The sequence below is a fragment of the Orcinus orca genome, chromosome 7, assembly GCF_937001465.1.
Source record: "Orcinus orca chromosome 7, mOrcOrc1.1, whole genome shotgun sequence".
Lineage (NCBI taxonomy): Eukaryota > Metazoa > Chordata > Mammalia > Artiodactyla > Delphinidae > Orcinus > Orcinus orca.
In genome coordinates, this window is record NC_064565.1 from 1,709,039 (window position 1) to 1,732,834 (window position 23,796).

A 23,796-nucleotide genomic window follows, 5' to 3' on the forward strand; every position below is an offset into this window, starting at 1 on the left:
GACTATCTGGAGGTTTCTGGACGGGCAAATTTAACTCTCATTTCCCACCAGGAAGAGGAATTAACCAAAAGCTCAGCATGCCGAGCCGGAACCAGATTAGGGCCTGAAGCAATCCTGTGGTGTTGCGGCCAGCTCACAAGAAAGCGAGTTGAAGAAAGGAGCTCAGGGGCACTGTAATTCACAAACCCGCAGAGTTATAAATGACACCTATCGTCCAAAAATATACTGAAGTAAGGCTGCCAAGAGGACTTGAAAGCGGGGCATAATTGCAGGAAACCAATTTCAGGAGGTAGACTGGAATTGCATTTAAAGCAGAGGAAAAGAGGCAGAACGTCGACAATGATGCACTTGGCCCAAAAAGGCGTATGCTTTTTTTCCTGAATATATTCAGGAAAAAATGCATACGCACTTTTTGGCCAACCAAGCAAGCTTGCAAACGAAATCTGCAGTACAATGAAGTCTCACTTCCCCCCGCTCAAAAGGGCCATCTGAAAAAAGTGTAAAATCCAGAAAGGCAGCACAGGCCATGGAGAACTGGGAGCCTTGTTATGCTGATGGGCGGGAGGTAAATTGCCAACAGCCACACGGGAGAAGTGTATGGTGTTTCCTGAAACATCTAAAAAACAAATCAACAGAGCCAAGGGCACTTCCACTTATGGTCCTATAGCTTAGGGAAATTAAAATCAAAAAGACACAGCCACCCCAAAGATTGGGACGGCTCTGTTTACAAGAACCTCGTTTACGGTACAAGTTCAATATCACAGAAAGTGAAAAATGGATAAAGAAGTTGTGGTACTTACGTACAATGCAATATCACTCAGCAATGAAATCTATGTCATCAGGCCCATAGCAGCATAATGAGTGGATTCAGGTATGATGATTCTAACTGAAATAAGTCTCACAGAAAAAGAAACATCATAAGATATCACTAATATACGGAATGTAAACTTGGCTACATAGGAACTGAATTACAAAGCAGAACAGGGTCTCAAATTTAGAAAACCAACTTATGCTTGCTTAAGGGGAAAGGTGAGTTGGGATGCTGCAAAAACCAGAGATTGAAATGAGCACAGATAAAGTTCCTTAAGCCAAATATGGAATAGAAAAGAGCTACTCCTTGCTCAATGAAATGGACTCAACACCCCATATTAAACGCCTAAGAATGTACCTGACTGGTAAGTATCTTAAAACCTATGGATGGCTATGTCTGAAAGCGAATCAAGCGTGAGTATAGGGGCATAAAAACAGCAGTGACAGGATTGGAGAGGTTCGGTGAGCAAATGAAGACCCTTTGAAGTCATATTGCATGGTACCCATTCCACGGGTCTCAACTCTCCAGGTTTAAGGTATTCTTCCTTCAGCTAAAACATGGCTGTGGATCCCAGAGTATGATCAACCGTGTGATCGGGAGACGTGTTCAAATATGTCTCAGTTTTCGTCCCCTAGTACTCGGGTGCAATATTCCAGACGCTTTACTAACACTCTCCTGACTTGGAGAGTCAGTGCCTTTAACCTCCTGTTTGGCCCAGTTTGCAATTTCTGCGGAAGATGAACAGGAATAGGGAGAACCATTGAGAGAGTAGCTGGAGGTGTCTGGACGGGCAAATTTAACTCTCATTTCCCAGCAGGAAGAGGAATTAACCGAAGGCTCAGCATGCCGTGCTGGAACAAGATTAGGGCCTGAAGCAATCCTGCGGTGTTGCGGCCAGCTCACAAGAAAGCGAGTTGAAGAAAGGAGCTCAGGGGCACTGTAATTCACAAACCTGCAGAGTTATAAATTACAGCTATCATCCAAAAATATACTGAAGTAAGGCTGCCAAGAGGACTTGAAGCGGGGCAGAATTGCAGGAAACCGATTTCAGGAGGTAGACTGGAATTGCATTTAAAGCACAGGAAAAGAGGCAGAACATCCACAATGATGCACTTGGCCAAAAAGGGCGTATGCGTTTTTTTCTGAATATATTCAGGAAAAAATGCATACGCACTTTTTGGCCAACCAAGCAAGATTGCAAAGGAAATCTGCACTACAATGAAGTCTCACTTCCCCCCGGTCAAAAGCGCCATCTGAAAAAAGTGTAAAATCCAGAAAGGCAGGACAGGCCATGGAGAACTGGGAGCCTTATTATGCAGATGGGCGGGATGTAAATTGCCAACAGCCACTCTGTAGAAGTGTATGGTGTTTCCTGAAACATCTACAAAACAAAGCAACAGAGCCTAGGGCACTTCCACATATGGTCCTATAGCTTAGGGAAATTAAAATCAAAAAGACACAGTCACCCCAAATATTGGGATGGCTCTGTTTACAAGAACCTAGTTTATGGTACAAGTTCAATATCGCAGAAATTAAAAATGGATAAAGAAGTTGTGGTACTTACGTACAATGCAATATCACTCAGCAATGAAATCTATGTCATCAGGCCCGTAGCAGCATAATGAGTGGATTCAGGTATGATGATTCTAACTGAAATAAGTCACACAGAAAAAGAAACATCATAAGATATCACTAATACACGGAATGTAAACTTGGCTACACAGGAACTGAATTACAAAACAGAACAGGGTCTCAAATTGAGAAAACCAACTTATGCTTGCTTAAGGGGAAAGGTGAGTTGGGGTGCTGCATAAAACCAGAGATTGAAATGAGCACAGATAAAGTTCCCTAAGCCAAATATGGAATAGACCAGAGCTACTCCTTGCTCAACGAAACGGACTCAAAACCCGATATTAAAATCCTAAGAATGTACCTGACTAGTAAGTATCTTAAAACCTATGGATTGCTATGTCTCCGAAAGAGAATCAAGTGTGTGTACAGGGGCATAAACGCAGCAGTGATAGGATTGGAGAGGTTCGGTGAGCAAATGAAGACCCTTTGAAGTCATATTGCATGGTACCCATTCCACGGGTCTCAACTCTCCAGGTTTAAGGTATTCTTCCTTCAGCTAAAACATGCATGTGGATCCCAGAGTATGATCAACCGTGTGATCGGGAGACGTGTTCAAATATGTCTCAGTTTTCATCCCCTGGTACTCGGGTGCAACGTTCCAGACGCTTTACTAACACTCTCCCAACTTGGAGAGTCAGTGCCTTTAAACTCCTGTTTGGCCCAGTTTGCAATTTCTGCGGAAGATGAACAGGAATAGGGAGAACCATTGAGAGAGTAGCTGGAGGTGTCTGTACGGGCAAATTTAACTCTCATTTCCCACCAGGAAGAGGAATTAACCAAAGGCTCAGCATGCCGTGCTGGAACCAGATTAGGGCCTGAAGCAATCCTGCGGTGTTGTGGCCAACTCACAAGAAAGCGAGTTGAAGACAAGAGCTCAAGGGCACTGTGATTCACAAACCTGCAGAGTTATAAATGACAGCTATCGTGCAAAAATGTACTGAAGTAAGGCTGCCAAGAGGACTTGAATGTGGGGCAGTATTGCAGGAAACCGATTTCAGGAGGTAGACTGGAATTGCATTTAAAGCATAGGAAAAGAGGCAGAACGTCCACAATGATGCACTTGGCCAAAAAGGGCGTATGCGTTTTTTCCTGAATATATTGAGGAAAAAACGCATACGCCCTATTTGGCTAACCAAGCAAGATTGCAAAGGAAATCTGCACTACAATGAAGTCTCACTTCCCCCCCGGTCAAAAGGGCCATCTGAAAAAAGTGTAAAATCCAGAAAGGCAGGACAGGCCATGGAGAACTGGGAGCCTTGTTATGCTGATGGGCGGGATGTAAATTGCCAACAGCCACTCTGGAGAAGTGTATGGTGTTTCCTGAAACAGTTAAAAAACAAAGCAACAGAGCCTAGGGCACTTCCACTTATGGTCCTATAGCTTAGGGAAATTAAAATCAAAAAGACACAGCCACCCCAAAGTTTGGGACGGCTCTGTTTACAAGAACCTCGTTCACGGTACAAGTTCAATATCGCAGAAAGTGAAAAATGGATAAAGAAGTTGTGGTACTTACGTACAATGCAATATCACTCAGCAATGAAATCTATGTACTCAGGCCCGTAGCAGCATAATGAGTGGATTCAGGTATGATGATTCTAACTGAAATAAGTCACACAGAAAAAGAAACATCATAAGATATCACTAATACATGGAATGTAAACTTGGCTACACAGGAACTGAATTACAAAACAGAACAGGGTCTCAAATTTAGAAAACCAACTTATGCTTGCTTAAGGGGAAAGGTGAGTTGGGGTGCTGCATAAAACCAGAGATTGAAATGAGCACAGATAAAGTTCCCTAAGCCAAATATGGAATAGACCAGAGCTACTCCTTGCTCAACGAAACGGACTCAAAACCCGATATTAAAAGGCTAAGAATGTACCTGACTAGTAAGTATCTTAAAACCTATGGATTGCTATGTCTCCGAAAGAGAATCAAGCGTGTGTACACGGGCATAAACGCAGCAGTGATAGGATTGGAGAGGTTCGGTGAGCAAATGAAGACCCTTTGAAGTCATATTGCATGGTACCCATTCCACGGGTCTCAACTCTCCAGGTTTAAGGTATTCTTCCTTCAGCTAAAACATGCATGTGGATCCCAGAGTATGATCAACCGTGTGATCGGGAGACGTGTTCAAATATGTCTCAGTTTTCGTCCCCTGATACTCGGGTGCAATATTCCAGACGCTTTACTAACACTCTCCCGACTTGGAGAGTCAGTGCCTTTAACCTCCTGTTTGGCCCAGTGTGCCCATTCTGTGGAAGATGAACAGGAATAGGGAGAACCAATGAGAGACTATCTGGAGGTTTCTGGACGGGCAAATTTAACTCTCATTTCCCACCAGGAAGAGGAATTAACCAAAAGCTCAGCATGCCGAGCCGGAACCAGATTAGGGCCTGAAGCAATCCTGTGGTGTTGCGGCCAGCTCACAAGAAAGCGAGTTGAAGAAAGGAGCTCAGGGGCACTGTAATTCACAAACCTGCAGAGTTATAAATGACACCTATCGTCCAAAAATATACTGAAGTAAGGCTGCCAAGAGGACTTGAAAGCGGGGCATAATTGCAGGAAACCAATTTCAGGAGGTAGACTGGAATTGCATTTAAAGCAGAGGAAAAGAGGCAGAACGTCGACAATGATGCACTTGGCCAAAAAAGGCGTATGCTTTTTTTCCTGAATATATTCAGGAAAAAATGCATACGCACTTTTTGGCCAACCAAGCAAGCTTGCAAACGAAATCTGCAGTACAATGAAGTCTCACTTCCCCCCGCTCAAAAGGGCCATCTGAAAAAAGTGTAAAATCCAGAAAGGCAGCACAGGCCATGGAGAACTGGGAGCCTTGTTATGCTGATGGGCGGGATGTAAATTGCCAACAGCCACACGGGAGAAGTGTATGGTGTTTCCTGAAACATCTAAAAAACAAAGCAACAGAGCCTAGGGCACTTCCACTTATGGTCCTATAGCTTAGGGAAATTAAAATCAAAAAGACACAGCCACCCCAAAGATTGGGACGGCTCTGTTTACAAGAACCTCTTTTAAGGTACAAGTTCAATATCGCAGAAAGTGAAAAATGGATAAAGAAATTGTGGTACTTACGTACAATGCAATATCACACAGCAATGAAATCTATGTACTCAGGCCCGTAGCAGCATAATGAGTGGATTCAGGTATGATGATTCTAACTGAAATAAGTCACACAGAAAAAGAAACATCATAAGATATCACTAATACACGGAATGTAAACTTGGCTACACAGGAACTGAATTACAAAACAGAACAGGGTCTCAAATTGAGAAAACCAACTTATGCTTGCTTAAGGGGAAAGGTGAGTTGGGGTGCTGCATAAAACCAGAGATTGAAATGAGCACAGATAAAGTTCCCTAAGCCAAATATGGAATAGACCAGAGCTACTCCTTGCTCAACGAAACGGACTCAAAACCCGATATTAAAATCCTAAGAATGTACCTGACTAGTAAGTATCTTAAAACCTATGGATTGCTATGTCTCCGAAAGAGAATCAAGTGTGTGTACAGGGGCATAAACGCAGCAGTGATAGGATTGGAGAGGTTCGGTGAGCAAATGAAGACCCTTTGAAGTCATATTGCATGGTACCCATTCCACGGGTCTCAACTCTCCAGGTTTAAGGTATTCTTCCTTCAGCTAAAACATGCATGTGGATCCCAGAGTATGATCAACCGTGTGATCGGGAGACGTGTTCAAATATGTCTCAGTTTTCATCCCCTGGTACTCGGGTGCAACGTTCCAGACGCGTTACTAACACTCTCCCGACTTGGAGAGTCAGTGCCTTTAAACTCCTGTTTGGCCCAGTTTGCAATTTCTGTGGAAGATGAACAGGAATAGGGAGAACCATTGAGAGAGTAGCTGGAGGTGTCTGTACGGGCAAATTTAACTCTCATTTCCCACCAGGAAGAGGAATTAACCAAAGGCTCAGCATGCCGTGCTGGAACCAGATTAGGGCCTGAAGCAATCCTGCGGTGTTGTGGCCAACTCACAAGAAAGCGAGTTGAAGACAAGAGCTCAGGGGCACTGTGATTCACAAACCTGCAGAGTTATAAATGACAGCTATCGTGCAAAAATGTACTGAAGTAAGGCTGCCAAGAGGACTTGAATGTGGGGCAGTATTGCAGGAAACCGATTTCAGGAGGTAGACTGGAATTGCATTTAAAGCATAGGAAAAGAGGCAGAACGTCCACAATGATGCACTTGGCCAAAAAGGGCGTATGCGTTTTTTCCTGAATATATTGAGGAAAAAACGCATACGCCCTATTTGGCTAACCAAGCAAGATTGCAAAGGAAGTCTGCACTACAATGAAGTCTCACTTCCCCCCCGGTCAAAAGGGCCATCTGAAAAAAGTGTAAAATCCAGAAAGGCAGGACAGGCCATGGAGAACTGGGAGCCTTGTTATGCTGATGGGCGGGATGTAAATTGCCAACAGCCACTCTGGAGAAGTGTATGGTGTTTCCTGAAACAGTTAAAAAACAAAGCAACAGAGCCTAGGGCACTTCCACTTATGGTCCTATAGCTTAGGGAAATTAAAATCAAAAAGACACAGCCACCCCAAAGTTTGGGACGGCTCTGTTTACAAGAACCTCGTTCACGGTACAAGTTCAATATCGCAGAAAGTGAAAAATGGATAAAGAAGTTGTGGTACTTACGTACAATGCAATATCACTCAGCAATGAAATCTATGTACTCAGGCCCGTAGCAGCATAATGAGTGGATTCAGGTATGATGATTCTAACTGAAATAAGTCACACAGAAAAAGAAACATCATAAGATATCACTAATACATGGAATGTAAACTTGGCTACACAGGAACTGAATTACAAAACAGAACAGGGTCTCAAATTTAGAAAACCAACTTATGCTTGCTTAAGGGGAAAGGTGAGTTGGGGTGCTGCATAAAACCAGAGATTGAAATGAGCACAGATAAAGTTCCCTAAGCCAAATATGGAATAGACCAGAGCTACTCCTTGCTCAACGAAACGGACTCAAAACCCGATATTAAAAGGCTAAGAATGTACCTGACTAGTAAGTATCTTAAAACCTATGGATTGCTATGTCTCCGAAAGAGAATCAAGCGTGTGTACACGGGCATAAACGCAGCAGTGATAGGATTGGAGAGGTTCGGTGAGCAAATGAAGACCCTTTGAAGTCATATTGCATGGTACCCATTCCACGGGTCTCAACTCTCCAGGTTTAAGGTATTCTTCCTTCAGCTAAAACATGCATGTGGATCCCAGAGTATGATCAACCGTGTGATCGGGAGACGTGTTCAAATATGTCTCAGTTTTCGTCCCCTGATACTCGGGTGCAATATTCCAGACGCTTTACTAACACTCTCCCGACTTGGAGAGTCAGTGCCTTTAACCTCCTGTTTGGCCCAGTGTGCCCATTCTGTGGAAGATGAACAGGAATAGGGAGAACCAATGAGAGACTATCTGGAGGTTTCTGGACGGGCAAATTTAACTCTCATTTCCCACCAGGAAGAGGAATTAACCAAAAGCTCAGCATGCCGAGCCGGAACCAGATTAGGGCCTGAAGCAATCCTGTGGTGTTGCGGCCAGCTCACAAGAAAGCGAGTTGAAGAAAGGAGCTCAGGGGCACTGTAATTCACAAACCTGCAGAGTTATAAATGACACCTATCGTCCAAAAATATACTGAAGTAAGGCTGCCAAGAGGACTTGAAAGCGGGGCATAATTGCAGGAAACCAATTTCAGGAGGTAGACTGGAATTGCATTTAAAGCAGAGGAAAAGAGGCAGAACGTCGACAATGATGCACTTGGCCAAAAAAGGCGTATGCTTTTTTTCCTGAATATATTCAGGAAAAAATGCATACGCACTTTTTGGCCAACCAAGCAAGCTTGCAAACGAAATCTGCAGTACAATGAAGTCTCACTTCCCCCCGCTCAAAAGGGCCATCTGAAAAAAGTGTAAAATCCAGAAAGGCAGCACAGGCCATGGAGAACTGGGAGCCTTGTTATGCTGATGGGCGGGATGTAAATTGCCAACAGCCACACGGGAGAAGTGTATGGTGTTTCCTGAAACATCTAAAAAACAAAGCAACAGAGCCTAGGGCACTTCCACTTATGGTCCTATAGCTTAGGGAAATTAAAATCAAAAAGACACAGCCACCCCAAAGATTGGGACGGCTCTGTTTACAAGAACCTCTTTTAAGGTACAAGTTCAATATCGCAGAAAGTGAAAACTGGATAAAGAAATTGTGGTACTTACGTACAATGCAATATCACACAGCAATGAAATCTATGTACTCAGGCCCGTAGCAGCATAATGAGTGGATTCAGGTATGATGATTCTAACTGAAATAAGTCACACAGAAAAAGAAACATCATAAGATATCACTAATACACGGAATGTAAACTTGGCTACACAGGAACTGAATTACAAAACAGAACAGGGTCTCAAATTGAGAAAACCAACTTATGCTTGCTTAAGGGGAAAGGTGAGTTGGGGTGCTGCATAAAACCAGAGATTGAAATGAGCACAGATAAAGTTCCCTAAGCCAAATATGGAATAGACCAGAGCTACTCCTTGCTCAATGAAACGGACTCAAAACCCGATATTAAAAGCCTCAGAATGTGCATGACTAGTAAGTATCTTAAAACCTATGGATTGCTATGTCTCCGAAAGAGAATCAAGCGTGTGTAGAGGGGCATAAACGCAGCAGTGATAGGATTGGAGAGGTTCGGTGAGCAAATGAAGACCCTTTGAAGTCATATTGCATGGTACCCATTCCACGGGTCTCAACTCTCCAGGTTTAAGGTATTCTTCCTTCAGCTAAAACATGCATGTGGATCCCAGAGTATGATCAACCATGTGATCGGGAGACGTGTACAAATATCGGAGTTCTCGTCCCCTGGTACTCAGGTGCAACATTCCTGATGCTTTACTAACACTCTCCCGACTTGGAGAGTCAGTGCCTTTAACCTCCTGTTTGGCCCAGTGTGCCCATTCTGTGGAAGATGAACAGGAATAGGGAGAACCAATGAGAGACTATCTGGAGGTTTCTGGACGGGCAAATTTAACTCTCATTTCCCACCAGGAAGAGGAATTAACCAAAAGCTCAGCATGCCGAGCCGGAACCAGTTTAGGGCCTGAAGCAATCCTGCAGTGTTGCGGCCAGCTCACAAGAAAGCGAGTTGAAGAAAGGAGCTCAGGGGCACTGTGATTCACAAACCTGCAGAGTTATAAATGACAGCTATCGTCCAAAAATGTACTGAAGTAAGGCTGCCAAGAGGACTTGAATGCGGGGCAGAATTGCAGGAAACCGATTTCAGGAGGTAGACTGGAATTGCATTTACAGCATAGGAAAAGAGGCAGAAGGTCGACAATGATGCACTTGGCCAAAAAGGGCCTATGCGTTTTTTCCTGAATATATTCAGGAAAAAACTCATACGCACTTTTTGGCCACCCAAGCAAGCTTGCAAAGGAAATCTGCACTACAATGAAGTCTCACTTCCCCCCGGTCAAAAGGGCCATCTGAGAAAAGTGTAAAATCCAGAAAGGCAGGACAGGCCATGGAGAACTGGGAGCCTTGTTATGCTGATGGGTGGGATGTAAATTGCCAACAGCCAGTCTGGAGAAGTGTATGGTGTTTCCTGAAACATCTAAAAAACAAAGCAACAGAGCCTAGGGCACTTCCACTTATGTTCCTATAGCTTACGGAAATTAAAATCAAAAAGACACAGCCACCCCAAAGTTTGGGATGGCTCTGTTTACAAGAACCTCGTTTACGGTACAAATTCAATATTGCAGAAAGTGAAAAATGGGTAAAGAAGTTGTGGTACTTACGTACAATGTAATATCACTCAGCAATGAAATCTATGTCATCAGGCCTGTAGCAGCATAATGCGTGGATTCAGGTATGATGATTCTAACTGAAATAAGTCACACAGAAAAAGAAACATCATAAGATATCACTAATACACGGAATGTAAACTTGGCTACACAGGAACTGAATTACAAAACAGAACATGGTCTCAAATTTAGAAAACCAACTTATGCTTACTTAACGGGAAATGTGAGTTGGGGTGCTGCATAAAACCAGAGATTGAAATGAGCACAGATAAAGTTCCTTAAGCCAAATATGGAATAGACAAGAGCTACTCCTTGCTCAACGAAATGGACTCAACACCCCATATTAAACGCCTAAGAATGTACCTGACTAGTAAGTATCTTAAAAGCTATGGATTGCTATGTCTCTGAAAGAGAATCAAGCATGTGTACAGGGGCATAAACGTGGCAGTGATAACATTGGAGAGGTTCGGTGAGCAAATGAAGACCCTTTGAAGTCATATTGCATGGTACCCATTCCACGGGTCTCAACTCTCCAGGTTTAAGGTATTCTTCCTTCAGCTAAAACATGCATGTGGAACCCAGAGTATGATCAACCGTGTGATCGGGAGACGTGTTGAAATATGTCTCAGTTTTTGTCCCCTGGTACTCGGGTGCAACATTCCACACGCTTTACTTACACTCTCCCGACTTGGAGAGTCAATGCCTTTAACCTCCTGTTTGGCTCAGTTTGCAATTTCTGCTGAAGATGAACAGGAACAGGGAAAACCAATGAGAGACTAGCTGGAGGTGTCTGGATGGGCAAATTTAACTCTCATTTCCCACCAGGAAGAGGAATTAACCAAAGGCTCAGTGTGCCGTGCCGGAACAAGATTAGGGCCTGAAGCTATCCTGCGGTGTTGCGGCCAGCTCACAGGAAAGCGAGTTGAAGAAAGGAGTTCAGGGGCACTGTAATTCACAAACCTGCAGAGTTATAAATGACAGCTATCGTCCAAAAACATACTGAAGTAAGGCTGCCAAGAGGACTTGAAAGGGGGGCAGAATTGCAGGAAACCGATTTCAGGAGGTAGACTGGAATTGCATTTACAGCATAGGAAAAGAGGCAGAAGGTCGACAATGATGCACTTGGCCAAAAAGGGCGTATGCGTTTTTTCCTGAATATATTCAGGAAAAAACGCATACACACTTTTTGGCCACCCAAGCAAGCTTGCAAAGGAAATCTGCACTACAATGAAGTCTCACTTCCCCCCGGTCAAAAGGGCCATCTGAAAAACGTGTAAAATCCAGAAAGGCAGGACAGGCCATGGAGAACTGGGAGCCTTGTTATGCTGATGGGCGGGATGTAAATTGCCAACAGCCACTCTGGAGAAGTGTATGGTGTTTCCAGAAACATCTAAAAAACAAAGCAACAAAGCCTAGGGCACTTCCACTTATGGTCCTATAGCTTAGGGACATTAAAATCAAAAAGACACATCCACCCCAAAGTTTGGGACAGCTCTGTTTACAAGAACCTCGTTTACAGTACAAGTTCAATATCGCAGAAAGTGAAAAATGGATAAAGAAGTTGTGGTACTTACGTACAATGCAATATCACTCAGCAAAGAAATCTATGTCATCAGGGCCGTAGCAGCATAATGAGTGGATTCAGGTATGATGATTCTAACTGAAATTAGTCACACAGAAAAAGAAACATCATAAGATATAACTAACACACAAAATGTAAACTTGGCTACACAGGAACTGAATTACAGAACAGAACAGGGTCTCAAATTGAGAAAACCAACTTATGCTTGCTTAAGGGGAAAGGTGAGTTGGGGTGCTGCATAAAACCAGAGATTGAAATGAGCACAGATAAAGTTCCTTAAGCCAAATATGGAATAGACCAGAGCTACTCCTTGCTCAACGAATTGGACTCAACACCCCGTATTAAACGCCTAAGAATGTACCTGACTAGTAAGTATCTTAAAACCTATGGATTGCTATCTCTCTAAAAGACAATCAAGCGTGTCTACAGGGGCATAAACACAGCAGTGATAACATTGGAGAGGTTCGGTGAGCAAATGAAGACCCTTTGAATTCATATTGCATGGTACTCATTCCACGGGTCTCAACTCTCCAGGTTTAAGGTATTCTTCCTTCAGCTAAAACATGCATGTGGAACCCAGAGTATGATCAACCGTGTGATCGGGAGACGTGTTCAAATATGTCTCAGTTTTCGTCCCCTGGTACTCGGGTGCAACATTCCAGACATTTTACTAACACTCTCCCGACTTGGAGAGTCAGTGCCTTTAACCTCCTCTTTGGCCCAGTTTGCAATTTCTGCCGAAGATAAACAGGAATAGGGAGAATCAATGAGAGACTAGCTGAAGGTGTCTGGACGGGCAAATTTAGCTCTCATTTCCCACCAGGAAGAGGAATTAAGCAAAGGGTCAGCGTGCCGTGCCGAAACCAAATTAGGGCCTGAAGAAATCCTGCGGGTTTGTGGCCAGCTCACAAGAAAGCGAGTTGAAGAAAGGAGCTCAGGGGCACTGTAATTCACAAACCTGCAGAGTTATAAATGACAGCTATCGTCCAAAAATATACTGAAGTAAGGCTGCCAAGAGGACTTGAAAGCGGGGCAGAATTGCAGGAAACCGATTTCAGGAGGTAGACTGGAATTGCATTTAAAGCATAGGAATAGAGGCAGAACGACCACAATGATGCACTTGGCCAAAAAGGGCGTATGCGATTTTTCCTGAATATATTCAGGAAAAAACGCATACGCCCTTTTTGGCCAACCAAGCAAGCTTGCAAAGGAAGTCTGCACTAAAATGAAGTCTCACTTCCCCCCACTCTAAAGGGCCATCTGAAAAAAGTGTAAAATCCAGAAAGGCAGGACAGGCCATGGAGAACTGGGAGCCTTGTTATGCTGATGGGCAGGATGTAAATTGCCAACAGCCACTCCTTAGATGTGTATGGTGTTTCCTGAAACATCTAAAAAACAAAGCAACAAAGCCTAGGGCACTTCCACTTATGGTCCTATAGCTTAGGGAAATTAAAATCAAAAAGACACAGCCACCCCAAAATTTGGGACGGCTCTTTTTACTGGAATCTCTTCTACGGCACAAGTTAAATATCCCAGAGGGCAAATAATGGATAAAGAATTTGCGGTACTTATGTGCAACAGAATACCACTCACTAACGAAATCTATGTCACCAGGCCCGTACCAGCATAATGAGTGAATTGAGGCACGATGATTGTAAGTGAAATAAGTCGCACAGAAAAAGAAACTTCATAAGGTATCTCTAATACACAGAATGTGAACTTGGCTACACATGAACTGAATTACAAAACAGAACAGGGTCTCAAGTTTAGAAAACCAACTTATGCTTGCTTAAGAGGGAAGGTGAGTTGGGGTGCTGCATAAAACCAGAGTTTGAAATTAGCACAGATACCGTTCCATAAGCCAAATATGTAATAGACAAGACCTACCCCTTGCTCAGCGAAATGGATTCAACAATGAGGTATCACCTCACACCTGGTAGATTAGGCATCATAGAAAATCTACAAACAAAAAATGCTGGAAATTTTGTGGAGAAAAGGAACCCTCTTCCACTATTGTTGGGAATATAAATTGATACAGTCATTATGGAGAACAATATGGAATTTCTTAAGAAACTAACAATAGAATTACCATATGATACAGCAATCCCAGTACTGGACATATACCCAGACAAAACCATAAATCAAAAACAGACATTCACCGCAATGTTCATTGCATCACTATTTACAATATCGAGGTAATGGAAGCAACCTAAATGCCCACAGACAGACGAATGCATAAGGCTGTGGTACATATATAAAATGGAATATTACTAAGCCATGAAAAGGAATGAAATTGGGTCATTTGTAGAGACTTCGATGGATCTAGAGTCTGTCATACAGAGTGAAGTAAGTCAGAAAGAGAAAAACAAATCTTGTATATTCATGCATATATGTGGAACCTAGAAAAACTGTACAGATTAACCATTTTGCAAGGCATAAATAGAGCAACAGATGTAGACAACAAACGTATGGACAACAAGGGGGGAAAGCTGTTGGGGGGGTGGTGGTGGGAGGAGTTGAGAGACTGGGATTGGCATGTATACATTTATATGTATAAAATAGATAACCAATAAGAACCTGCTGTATAAAAATATAAAATAAAATTCAAAATTAAAAAGAAATAAAATTTAAAAAATAAAACAGAAAAAACAATTATTTCCTGCACATACATGTATTTATATGAATAAATTATTTCCATGCTTATATCTGTAAATACAAAAAACAGGAATAAAATCTACCTTGAACCAAAAACGAAAAAGCGAAAAAAAACACAGAACCCACCAGTTACACAGAGGAAAACCGTATCAGGGCACTTGCTCCAGTTGTAAACAATTCTGAAGTTGGTCAGTGGTGGGGAATCGTCTCCCATTCAGCCAGCAGCCCCCACGCAACAAGCGTCCTCATTGCAAAGCTGGGGCACCGTGCCGAGGCATCTGTGAGTAAACGTGAGCTGAGCCCCAGGCCAGTTGCTGCTGAACCATTCCCACCCGTTCCAGGTAAAACACCTGAATATATACAAGGACTTGAAAGCCTAGAGGAAGGGCCATAGAGCCACACGAGTGACAGCATGTCAGCTGACTTGGTGCCTGCAGGCCAGCCAGGATGGTCCTGGCCCTGGGTGCTCTTCTGGAAGATTTCCATTTCCCTGCCTGAGATACCCGTCCTGTCCCTGCCCCCACTGCCTTTTTCCTTCCTCACCTCTGCCCAGGGAGAAATTCCAGCAGCAGGTATGGGTGACACATCCTCTTCTTTAGCAGGTGGCAGCCTGGCAACTGCTGCAGAAAGTCCAGCAGAGCCCCACTCACACTGGGCCACCCACAAAGCCGTGGCCTCTCACTCCCTCCCACCAGCCCAGCCCCGAGACTGCTGACAGGGCAGAGAAAATGGCGTCAGGCACGGTTGCAGGGGCTCTTGCTGCCTGGAGTGGTATTTATATTGATCTCAACCCAGGCACACCTGGGGAGGGCTGGCTGGCATGGTAAGGCTGCCCAGGTCAGCCAATCATCACCCCTCAGGGGCTCACAGTTGCAGAAAATGGAACTTGCTGAACCGGCCAGGTCAAAGGAACAGGTGTGGGCTCCTGAGAGTCAGGATAGACAAGGGGCTGCAGCTTTGGCTTGTTTTCTAATCATTTTATCTGGCCCATGAGTGGGAGACAACTTCAAGAAAACCCTCTCCTAATGAGAGGAACCCAGGAGTCAGGGAGAGGAGGGGTGGGTGGTGGTTGGAGACAGAGGCCTGGTGCCCGGGATGCAGTGGAAGTCTCTGGAAGACCAGGTGGAGGGAGGACTCACGGAGTGATGCCCAGGGTCAAAGACCTGTCACAGCTGCTGTTTGTTAGTTCAAGTCCTGCTCTGAGGTGCCCTGTGTCAGCTCTGAGTGACAGGTGAGCTGGGGGTGCTCTGCAATGAGGGCTATGTGCACGGTTCCTGTGTGCCCAGCCCTGCCACTGTACCTGCAAGGGTAGCTCTGTATCCTGGGAGGGGCCTGACCACGAGAGCCCTGTGGGCTGGGGTGGGGGTGGGGTACCTGCCCAGGTGAGCTCCATATTCTGGGATTGGTCTGACCACGAGAGCCCCATGGGCTGCTGGGGACCTGGTAAAGGATGTCAGGACAGTCAGTGAAGCCACCGAGGATATACCTCCAGTTGCTCCTAATTCCTACCCCTGCTGGTCATTCTACCAACCACCAGACATGGTATTCTGTATTAGTCTTCAATGATGCCTTATTTTGTATTCCATTAGTCCCAGAGTCACAAGAAATTTTGGCTTGTGAGTGGCAGGACTCAACATACAACTAAAACAATACTTCCAGGCCGTCTGGCCCCAAGGGTGCAAAAATTCCCACACCATCTTTGGGGAAAGCTTAGCTAAAGACCTAAAAGTTCTACCTCTGGAAAAGGAAACCCTCCTTCAATACGCAGACGACATTCTGATCACCAGCTCTACTAAGGAGGCCTCTGAACTACCAAGCCAATAAAGGATAGAAGTTGTCCAAGAAAAAGCTCAAATATCACAGACTGCGGTGACCTGCCTGGGCTTCATTCTCACAGAAGGTCGGAGAAGCCCATCCCAGGAAAGGGAAGAAACCATTTTCAGCCTTACCCCTTTCTAAAACTAGAAGACAGCTTAGGGGTTCCTGGGCAGGCCAGGGTTTGCTGCTTCTGGATCCCTAACTACAGTCTACTAGCTGGGCCTCTATATGAAACACTGAAAGGAAAAGATGATGATCCTTTTGAATAGAATCCAGAAGTGGCCTTTCAAGAATGGAAAGAGCAGTCAATTCAGACCCTTGCCCTGGAACTCCCTAATTTAGCTAAACCCTTTGACCTTTACATTCCCGGTGAAAGGTGAATCGCCATTGGAGAATTAGTGCAAAAACTGGGACCACTTGAAATGGAACAATGCAAGAATGCCATCCAGGTAGGATAAACACGGTCACCAAGGGGCTTGGCCCACTGCCACATCTGGCCAAGATACTGGCGGTATCTAAAAACCTGGAAATCAGCAGCCCAAAAGGCCACCTCCCTCCTAAGGGAAAAGGACCCCACGTGGTGATCCTAACCACCAACCATGCCCTGAAGTTGCAGGGTTCGCTCCGTGGGCACACCGACCTCGAGTGAGGAGGCCCTCCAACTCCAACATCCAGAGAGATAACCGGGGGCAACAGGGCACGATGACAACTCATGTGAACATCACTTGACCTGGAGTTTCCCTCATAAAACAACAAGAGTGTGTCCCAAAAGAGTAGACTACTGCTTGCAGGACTTACTGCACCCAGAGGGGAGCTAATAATCTTGGCGGGGGAACCGTATATCACACTGTCACCATAGAAAAGCCTACAGACACCGTGATGATGGTGGCCAATAAGACCGGCTGGACTCCTGTTTACTTCAAAAGGCTGTTGACTCAGTGGCCATCATGGTCCTTGATCACCACTGACCCTGGACTGTCTGGGAGTTGAGCGGGCAGGGCTCTGACACCTGGTGCTGTTTGTACGTTAATTCAGGGGCCTAATTGAAGAAAGCGCAGACTACTGGTCAGAGCATCTAGGCTGGCAGAAACGGTCAGCCTAAGGTGGCCGAACAAATGTGGGGCGGGGTGAAACCGGCCCCCTACGGCGTCTCTGCACATCTCTTTCCTGGACCCTTAAAGGTCATTAGAATCTATAACACTTCCAATGCTGGTGCTCAGGTGGATGAGCAGGGAGGCAGGGGGCCTGGGGACAATCAACGTCACCGGGAGGCTGCTGGGGAGAAGCTCTGACCCTCGCCCCCAGGTATGAGGGATCCCAACTCAGCACTCAGCAGTTACAGAAGAAGGGTCTGCACCCTCAGCACTCCAAGAATGAGGAACGGGACAAAAGGCAGAGGAGGGGTTTGCCCCAGCAAAGCCCATTAAAAATCCCTGGGAGATAAAAATAGAATCTGGGCAATAAAGTCAAGTCTAACCTTTTTTATCCTTTGTGCTTTGTCTAATTTCACGTGCTCCTAGGGTCCCGCATGCAGAGGTTCCACACCCGGCACTTTAGACCAGATTTCCTAGTGCAGAATGGCTGGGTCGACACCTCAGCTCCTGGGGCCCAGTGCAGACTCCGCGATATAGAGCCTGAGCTACAGCCAACCCGGCCCTCGAGAGCTCCGCCCCCTCCCTCCCACTGACTCTGACAGGATCTCTACACAGCAGCCCAGCCCACAGCCCACGGGGTAGTACATGCTCTCACCTCTCCATTCTCTGATCAAAATATAAAGTTTCCTTTGCTTGTGAACCAAACTCAGTCTCGATCTGTTGACCCAAATGACACTGGGCAGGGGGACACTTGTTGGGGTCCACTCTGGAGGATCAGTAACAGAAATTGAGACTATTGTAACCTCAATGAACAGATGTGTGAGCCAAACTGTAGTTAACATAGAACAGTGTATAAGGCTCGGGTAAAATAAGATGTTTCTAACACTTCCATTTGATATTTCCATCACTTTATTATAAGCAAGTTCAGTGAAAAGGTTTGTCTTATTTGTCAGGTCAATATTAGAGAAATGAAGTGATTTCTTTCCAAGGATGTACATCTAATAATCTTGGTTAGAACTTCAATCTTGTTTTAAATGCTTTTCCATTGAAAATGATACCTCTCTTTCAGCTCCCCCATTTCTGTGAAGTATAAAATCTTATAATTTATTATTACCAAAGGGGAAAGGTGGGAGGAGGGATAAATTAACAGTTTGGGATTAACACATACACACTGCTATGGATAAAATAGATCATCAACAAGGAACTACTGTATAGCACAGGGAACTACACTCAACATTTTGCAATAACCTATAAGGGGAAATAATCTGAAAAAGAATAGATATTTTTATTGACATCATCTATCAATGACAGTTAAAGTGTAACCTAAGGGAAGCTGGTGGTGAGTGCTTCTGACCCTGAAGACTTCAATCATCTAAAGTTTGGACTCTGCCTACTTCCCAAGGCCCTTAATGAACATATGTGTAGCCGTAGCTTAAAAAATTCCCCAGTTTGGGTTTCGGGGAGACACTGATTTTGAAAAAGCCCTGGTGTTCTCCTTACATGAATGGGACTCTTCCTACTGCTAAAACATGTCTGTCACACCCAGAGGATGGTATACCGTCTGATTGGGAAGTGTTTGGAAAAGGCATCTCATCTCCTCATCTCCTGGTGCTCGGGTTCACCCCTCCAGCGTCTTTACTAACAGTCTCCCCACTTGGAGATGTCAGCACTGTCAACATCCTGTTGCGTACAGTTTGGAATTTGTCCAGAGGATGAAGCGGAAGGATGAGGAACAATGAGAGACAAGTCCTAGGTGTTCAGACAGGCACATGTCACTCTAATTTCCAATCAGGAAGACGAATTGACCAAAGGCTAGGGTTGCCCATGGAAACAGTATAGGGCTTGAGGAAATCCCGCTGCTTTGTGGCCAGTTCCCATAAACACAAGCTGAACAATGGAACTCAGGGGCAGTAAAATTCACGAAACTGCAGAGTTGAAAATATCCATCACTGAAAAATGTCTTGAGGAAAGTCAGAGAAAAGGACTTGTAAGCAAGGGAGAATGGCAGGAAAGGGATTTGAGGAGGTAGAAAGGACTCGCCATTAAGCACAAGAAAAGGAGCTGAACATTGCCAACATTGCAGTTGGCCAAAAAGGGTGTATGCGTTTTTTTCTGTATATATTCAAGAAAAGGGCATACACTTTTTTAGCCAACCAAACAGGTGGGCACTGGAAGTCAATACTACAAAAGATATCACTTCGCATCAGTCAGAAGAGCCATCCTCATAAAGCGTAAACAACAGAAATGCAGGACAGGGCAAGGAGAAGAGGGAGCCCTGTGAGACTTATAGTGGAAATGTATATTGCCAACAGCCATTCTGGAGAAGTGTATTGTGTTTACTAAAGCATCTAAAAAATGAGCTACAGAGCATAGGGCACTTGCACTCATGGGCGTATATCTTGGGAAAAACAAAAATCGAGAGGACACAGGCAACCCAATGTTTACCCCCTCTCTGTTTAAAAGATCCTCGACTAGGATATAACTTAAATGTCTCTGGAGGGAAAAAATGGATAGAGATGTGGTACTTAGGTAGAGTGGAATATTATTCAGCCTGGAAATCAATGAAATATGGCCAGTTGTAACAACTCCGGAGGAGTTACGTATGATCATTCTAAGTGACAGAATTCAAAAAGAAAAAGACACATATCATAAGATATCACTTAAAGGTGGAATCCAAAATGGCTACACATGAAATAAATTACAAAACAAAAACATAGTCAAATATGTAGAAAACACGCATAAGGCTGCTAAACGGGAAAGGTGGGGAGGGGTGAGGCATCATCCAGGAGGTTGAAATTAGCAAAGATACCATTCCAAATACCAAACTGATAATCAACAAGGCCTACACGGTAGCTAAAAGAACTGCACTCAGCACACTCAAGTCACCGGAAAAGAATATATACGACTGGTAAGAATCTGAAAAAGAATTTATTGATGTCTCTCTGTACGTGAATCAAGTGGATGTACAGCAGCAAGAAACAGAGCTTTGAAAATCAGCTGTAACCAATATAGTAATAAATTGGAAAAAATAAACGACAGAGAGACAGAGAAAACCTCTTACAACTTTTCCTCAGGGACGGTGATGCAACATGGATTGAACACATCTAGACCCACAGCAGGATGAGACATAAGGCTGGATACTGTTTGCGCTAAGAGAAATGTGAGGTTGGGTGAGGAAATGCACACCCTTTAAAGTAATATAACCTGGTACCCATTCAATGGGTCCCAAATCTGCAGGTTCAAGGGATCTTCCTACAGCTAAAACATGCATGGAAAACCCAGCGACTGGTATACCATATGATCGGGAAAGGTTTCTAAAACGCACCTCATTTTTCCTCTCCTGGGGCTCTGGATCGACATTCCAGCCACTTTACTAACAACATCCCCACATGGAGAGTCAATGCCTTTAAGTTCTGGTATCGCACAGTCTGCAGTTAGTGCGGAGGATGAATGGGAATAGGGGGAACCAGTGAGAAACTAGCAATAGCGGTTTCAATGGGCACATGTCACTCTAATTTCACATCAGTAAGAAGAATTAACCAAAGGCACAGCAAGGTGCCCCAGAAAAAGAATAGGGCCTGAAGGAATCCTGTGGTTATGAGGCAAGATCACAAAAATAAGAGCTGAAAAATGGAGCTAAGGGCCACTGCAATTCAAAAACCTGCAGAGTTATAAACGCCAACTATTTTCAAAAACTATATTGAGGTAAGGCTATGAAGAGGCACTGAAAGCAAGGCAGAATTGCAGGAAACCGATTTCAGGAGGTAGACTGGAATTGCATTGAAAACATATGAAGAGAGTCAGAACCTCGAAAATGATGCACTCGGCCAAAAAGGGCGTATGGGTTTTTTCCTGAATATATTCCGGAAAAAACGCATACACACATTTTGGCCAACCAACCAAGCTGGCAAAGGAAATCAGCACTACAATGAAGTCTCACTTCCCCCCGGTCAAAACGACCATCTGAAAAAAGTGTAAAATCCAGAATGACAGGACAGGCCATGTAGAACTGGGAGCCTTCTTATGCTGATGGGCGGGATGTAAATTGCCAACAGCCACTCTGGAGAAGTGTATGGTGTTTCCTGAAACATCTAAAAAACAAAGCAACAGAGCTGAGGGTATTTCTACTTATGGTCATATTGCTTAGGGAAATTAAAATCAAAAAGACACAGCCAACCCAAAGTTTGGGACGGCTCTGTTTAAAAGATCTCATTTATGGTACAAGTTCAATATTTCAGAAAGCGAAAAATGGATAAAGAAGTTGTGGTACTTACGTACAATGCAATATCACTCAGCAATGAAATCTATGTCTTCAGGTCCGCAGCAGCATAATGAGTGGATTCAGGTATGATGATTCTATCTGAAATATGTCACACAGAAAAAGAAACATCATAAGATATCACTAATACACGGAATGTAAACTTGGCTACACAGGAACTGAATTACAAAACAGAACAGGGTCTCAAATTGAGAAAACCAACTTATGCTTGCTTAAGGGGAAAGGTGAGTTGGGGTGCTGCATAAAACCAGAGATTGAAATGAGCACAGATAAAGTTCCTTAAGCCAAATATGGAATAGACAAGAGCTACTCCTTGCTCAACGAAATGGACTCAACACCCCATATTAAACGCCTAAGAATGTACCTGACTAGTAAGTATCATAAAACCTATGTATGGCTATGTCTGAAAGAGAATAAAGCATGTGTACAGGGGCATAAACACAGCTGTGACAGGATTGGAGAGGTTCAGTGAGCAAATGAAGACCCTTTGAAGTCATATTGCATGGTACCCATTCCACGGGTCTCAACTCTCCAGGTTTAAGGTATTCTTTCTTCAGCTAAAACATGCATGCGGAACCCACAGTATGATCAACCGTGTGATCGGGAGACGTGTTCCAATATATCTCAGTTTTCGGCCCCTGGTACTCGGGTGCAACATTCCAGACGCTTTACTAACACTCTCCCGACTTGGAGAGTCAGTGCCTTTAACCTCCTGTTTGACCCAGTTCGCAATTTCTGCGGAAGATGAACAGGAATAGGGAGAACTAATGAGAGACTAGCTGGAGGTGTCTGGACAGGCAAATTTAACTCCCATTTCCCACCAGGAAGAGGAATTAACCAAAGGCTCAGCATGCCGTGCTGGAACCAGATTAGGGCCTGAAGCAATCCTGCGGTGTTTCCGCCAGCTCACAATAAAGCGAGTTGAAGAAAGTAGCTCAGGGACACTGTAATTCACAAACCTGCAGAGTTATAAATGACAGCTATCATCCAAAAATATACTGAAGTAAGGCTGCCAAGAGGACTTGAAAGCGGGGCAGAATTGTAGGAAACCGATTTCAGGAGGTAGACTGGAATTGCATTTAAAGCATAGGAAAAGAGGCAGAACGTCCACAATGATGCACTTGGCCAAAAAGGGCGTATGCGTTTTTTCATGAATATATTCAGGTAAAAACGCATACGCCCTTTTTGGCCAACCAAGCAAGCTTGCAAAGGAAATCTGCACTATAATGAAGTCTCACTTCCCCCTGGTCAAAAGGGCCATCTGCAAAAAGTGTAAAATCCAGAAAGGCAGGACAGGCCATGGAGAACTGGGAGCCTTGTTATGCTGATGGGCGGGATGTAAATTGCCAACAGCCACTCCGGAGAAGTGTATGGTGTTTCCTGAAACATCTAGAAAACAAAGCAGCAGAGCCTAGGACACTTCCACTTATGGTCCTATAGCTTAGGGAAATTAAAATCAAAAAGACACAGCCACCCCAAAGTTTGGGACGGCTCTGTTTACAAGAACCTTATTTACGGTACAAGTTCAATATCGCAGAAAGTGAAAAATGGATAAAGAAGTTGTGGTACTTACGTACAATGCAATATCACTCAGCAATGAAATCTATGTCATCAGGCCCGTAGCAGCATAATGAGTGGATTCAGGTATGATGATCCTAACTGAAATAAGTCACACAGGAAAAGAAACATCATAAGATATCACTAATACACGGAATGTAAACTTGGCTACACAGGAACTGAATTACGAAACAGAACAGTGTCTCAAATTGAGAAAACCAACTTATGCTTGCTTAAGGGGAAAGGTGAGGTGGGGTGCTGCATAAAACCAGAGAGTGAAATGAGCACAGATGCCGTTCCATAAGCCAAATATGTAATAGAGAAGAGCTACTCGTTGCTCAACGAAATGGACTCAACACCCCATATTCAACACGTAGGATTATACCTGACTAGTAAGAATCATAAAGCCTATGGATTTATATATCTCTGTAAGAGAATCAAGAGTGTGTACAGTGGCATAAACGCAGCAGTGAAAATCAGCTAAATCCCATAATAAAAATAAATTTATTGAACAAAACACAATGACAGTG

At 44.1% G+C, this 23,796-nt stretch overlaps 1 long non-coding RNA gene across 3 annotated transcripts in view; it reads left to right on the forward strand.

Annotated features, from left to right (window-relative positions):
- Nucleotides 1–23,796, forward strand: part of LOC125965015 (uncharacterized) — a 482,945-nt gene that overhangs the window by 139,970 nt on the left and 319,179 nt on the right. The gene's annotated exons all lie outside the window — the stretch shown is intronic.